This window comes from Lathyrus oleraceus, chromosome 6 (genome assembly GCF_024323335.1).
Source record: "Lathyrus oleraceus cultivar Zhongwan6 chromosome 6, CAAS_Psat_ZW6_1.0, whole genome shotgun sequence".
Classification (NCBI taxonomy): Eukaryota; Viridiplantae; Streptophyta; class Magnoliopsida; order Fabales; family Fabaceae; genus Lathyrus; species Lathyrus oleraceus.
Genome location: NC_066584.1, coordinates 260,574,141 through 260,579,508, shown reverse-complemented (window position 1 = coordinate 260,579,508; position 5,368 = coordinate 260,574,141).

Here is a 5,368-nt window from a genome sequence, read left to right as displayed (position 1 = left end):
AAGATAAACAAACACAAGCATTGCCTCTTAAGGAGGACTTCAGACAGGTGCCTGGCCAAGCAACATGCCAGGTCTTCCAGACTACATGGAGTTAGAGACATTATACCTCAATGCTCAAGCTATCAAGCAAAGCAAAAGCAAGTTCACAAAGGAACTATAGCAACTAAGGTACCTGAAAACAATCCAACATAATCAGTACTCAACTCCAACAGAAGTCAAACAGACAAGCTAAAAGTCAACAGTCAACTGTACACAAACAATGCATTAAGCAAAGCACAAGCTCAACTCAAAGGAGCTAATCCACCTACAAAACAACTTAATGTTAATCAACATCAATCAAACGAGTCAACTCAAACCAATGCATCAATTCCTCAAGGCCATATGCTTTTTGTCCTGAAATCACAACTCAAACATAAGCACTAACCACTAGGACATGGCCTAGGGTCAAAGGGGGAGAAATAGTTTAAAACAGAACATGAAAATTGGTAAGAATCAAGATTAATCCAATAAGAACAAAATCCAAGTGGTCTCATATTCATATCATCAACCAATTTCATTTCATAAAGCATAGAAGGCATAGCATGCATATTCAAAGCTCATAGAACCAAACAGAAAGATTCAATTCAAACTAACTCAAAAATATTTTAATAAATCCCAAGAAATATCATGGCTAAACAGCACTCATAACATGATCCGCATACCAAAATTCAAGTCATTTGGATAAGGAGAAGTATGTCAATTAAAATCCATAAGGCAAGGCATGGAAAAACAAGCTCATACAAGGCACAAAATCATACATCAACTTCAAGCAAGCATAAAACAGAATCCAAACATGATATGGACATCAAACCAAAGCCATGACAAACTTCAAAGTGTCTAGAATATATGTGCAAAATTTCAAGTTCATCCAATAAACCTCAAGAATTTCACAAATCATATAAGATCATGACTCACAAAAAGTCCACAATTGGTCAAACAGAAAAGAAATTCTCAAACAAATTGTAAAAGCACTCAAAAATTCTACCAAAATTCACAATAAAACCTAACATCCAGAAGAGTCAACATGCAAAAATTCAGATTATTTGACATTGAAATGGCATGGTAAATAAAATTATCAAATTGGACAAGAAATGGTGTGACACAAATTGTCACACCTCCAATGATCATATCATATCTCACAAACCAGAAATGCAAAAATCACAAACTCTATACCAAAAAATCCCTAAAGGTGTCTAGATTAAGCATGCAAATTTTCAGCCTCATTGGATTAAGCATCACCATTTCACAATCAAAATATCAAGCAAGGTGCAAGTAACACATGTATGAACATTCACTAGCCAAAATAAAAATCCACACGTGCACAATTTCTGGAAAAATCACCATAAAATAGTAGACATGGCAAGGATCATGGCACAAAAAATCTCATCTCATTTGGACAAATATTTAATGACTTATGATTTTTGTAAGATTGGAATGAAAATGAAATTAAAATTGAGAATGAAAATGGATTAATTGTTTTTAAATGGAATAATGGCAAAGTGGTAAATAATCTGAACTCTGGCCAGGTCCAAAACGATGCGTTTCACTTAAGTGAAACGCAGGCCAATCCGGTGGCGACACATGGTCCAGTACATGCGCAGAAAACACGAAAACGCATGCAATCAGCGAAGGCATGGATCAAATAATTTTCTGGAAACGAAATTCTAGGGTTCATACGCACATTCATCCAGTTCATCACTCAAGAACAATTTCGCACAGAAAATCACAAGCAGCATACCAATAGAATCCTCTCCTCATGTACATCAATAATCTAAACTCGAATTAACCTAATTCTCCCTATCAAGCGCGGATCGAGCAAAAGAAATCTCACATGTCAATCTTAAAATCAGCATATCTTGCTTAATTCTCAATGAAAATCAACGATTCAAAGCGCAGTACACTGAGCATGGAACGATCTACATGAAGCATACCACTATTTCATGAATTGAGAACATCGAAATCCAACCTTAATTGAAGAGCAGTAGTGTAATCGTGGTTTTCTGGCTTTGGAATGTTGAAACAGATGATCCTCAAAGCTCCAGTAGATGAATGAGTGAAGAATCGAAGCTCAATGATGTTGGATGTAGCTCAAATTCGCATTTGCCATTGATGAAGCTTACTTTGACAGCTCTTGAAACAGCACGAAAATGGATGATTCTTGCTTGCAGAAAGCTCAATAACGCTTGTAGATGCTGGATCAGTGAAGCACAATGCAAGTTCTATGGAAAAATTCGCAGAACAATGGAGAGAAAAAATTGAGAGAATTTGCAATTTTCAATCTAGATCTGAGATGAATGAATGTTAATCAGAAATTATGTTAGCATTATCTATTTATATGTGCTGCTAATCCACTTTGTTAATCAAGCTTAGCCAAAATGCAAGGATTAAGGAAAATGCAAGTTTATGTGCAAATTGATCAAACACCCCTCATGTGCATGGAACCTGCTACAGTGCACGAGTTATTAGCCAAACACCCTCCAAATGTTATTTTAGACCAAATGCAAGTGAATGGAAGTGTGGAAGATGCATAGTTTTCAAATTCACTTTTTTCCCTCCAAATTCAAATTCAAATCAAGTGAAAAATTCCATTTTTGTGTGATGATTTTTGATGAAATGTAATGAATGATTATGATAGAGCATGTTAAAACAAGATTGTAGCAAAAAAACCCCACATGATTTGGCCATTTGGTGTGAAAGTTATCCAAGTTTGAAGTTCAAAATGTCTTGACAATGATTGATCCATAATTTGCCAACCACAAATGAGAAACTCATGTTCTTGGACTTTTTGGAAAGGTGAGAGCAAGATCTTCAACTTTCATGTTGGACAAAATTTCATTTGAAGCTTGTATGATGATGTAAATTTGAGGAGAAGACCTTTCCATTTTTGGCAATTTGAAATTACAGGTCACTTACTATTTTGGGAAACTTTTCATCTGACCTCAAATTCTTCAATCTTGATCTTTGAAATGTCAAATGAGACTTGTATGGACATGAATGAGGCCTTTCAAACCATCTCCCACCTTCAAATCCATGAATTCATGCACAGTTGACCACAGTTGACTTTCTAGGGTTTCAGATGAAATTCAGCTTGATTGTTGAGCTTTGATCATCCAATCCTTGGCCAAATCACTTCAAAATGATCCCTAGGTCATATGAACTCAATGAACCAATCCTAGGGCTTTGCTTCAATAGGAATTGCACTTGCTTGCTTGCTTGACTGGATCTCCTGACCAGTCTTGACTGATGAACTTGCACTTGGGCAAAGGACAATGCAATGCTATGCAGTGGACTATGTAATGTTAATGACCTAATGATGAAAATGGATGTACACAATGGGAGGTGCAAATTTGAGGTGCTACAGCTGCCCCTATTCAATCAACTGGGAACCCGAACGGATGGGAGCAACGGCTGTCAGACTTTTAGGGTAAATAGGGATTGAATACCTAGAACCGCAGAAATTTGCACAATGCGGGGATCCACCAACGGAAACGTCCACTGGGATCTGATATTTATCACTGGGTATTTTGACTTTTTCTGGTTTTTCTCTCAAGGGTACAACCACCTCCAGACATCTCAAGACGATGAATGGGAACAGAAATCACAACTAGACGTCAACGGACGACTAGGAAAAACTCAACGTTTACCAAAACCAACGGAGAGGTAACTCTACTGGGGACGACCAGGAAAAACTCGACGTTTACCAAAACCAACGGAGAGGTAACTCTACTGGGGACGACCAGGAAAAACTCGACGTTTACCAAGACCAACGGAGAGGTAACCAGACATCAACGGATGAATGGAAAGACTCGACCATACGTCAACGGACGAACGGGAGAAGCTCGACGTTTATCGACACCAACGGAGAAGGAGAAAACTCGACCAGACGTCAACGGACGAACGGGAGAAGCTCGACGTTTATCGACACCAACGGAGAAGGAGAAAACTCGACCAGACGTCAACGGACGAACGGGAGACGCTCAACGTTTATCGACACCAACGGAGAAGGAGAAAACTCGACCAGGCGTCAACGGACGAACGGGAGAAGCTCGACGTTTATTGACACCAACGGAGAAGGAGAAGCCACTTCACTAAGGAAGGGGTACAACAACCGGAAACCGAATAGTACGTCCACCGACGACTCTACTGGGGATTCTGGATGGGAAGCAACCAGACATTAACGAATGGCTAGGGAATAGGATACACAATCAGACGCCAACGGACGAATGAGAAAAACTCAACGTTTACCGAGACCAACGGAGAGGTAACTCTGCATGGGGAAATATATCACCAACAACCGTCAACAGACGATCGGGAAAAACTCAACGTTTATCGAAACCAACGGAGAGGTAACTCTGGGGGGAATCAACAGCCATTAACTAATGATCTGTGGGGAATAAGCAACTATACGTCATCGGACGCATAGGAAAAACTCAACGTTTACCGAAACCAACGGATAGGTAACCCTTATTGGGGGTAATGAACACAACCAAATCATCAACGGATGATCGGGAAAAACTCAACGTTTATCGAAACCAACGGAGAGGTGACCCTTATTGGGGAGAGAGAACAAGACTCAACCAAACGTCAACGGACGATCGGGAAAAACTCGACGTTTATCGACACCAACGGAGAGGAGGACTCTTCTGGGGAAGAATAAGGGTATTACGAACATCGAAAGATGATGTTTACGGACACCAACAGAAGACCAGACATTAACGAATGACTGGGAAATATTCGACGTGTACACCGAAAGATGGTGTTTACCGACACCAAAGAAAGAACACACGCGGGTGCTGACATGACACCGACCAGTATCACAAAATGACATCTACACATGCCAGGGCAAGGCTAAACACTTGTTGGGGATCCTACTGGGGAGAAAACAGGCTTTCCTTTCACCAACGGATGAGGAAATAAACCTCTCTGGGGTATCAATCCTGAATGCTGTCAAGAGCAACTGTAGCAAACGTGCCGTACAGATGTTGATCAAAAATCCGCCTCTGTCGGGGATACGGTCTGAATGGTTTCGAACACATGAATGCATATGTTTGAATTTTTCTATGGCGTAATGCTCCATATTGCATGGAAATGCTACGCAATTTGAGGATGCAATGATTACTATATGCAAACTGCAGAATGATGAACTCTGGCTGGGGAGCCAAAGGATTAGATACCCCGACTCTGTGGGGAGACTCTGCTTGAGGAATACTCTGCGGGGAGAGCACCGACTTCTCACTCATGCTGGAGAAATAACACTGTTGCTGGGGAAAGGATAGACTCCACTGGGGGAAGTAAACAAGGCGACCCTCTGGGGGCGTAACAAATCGAC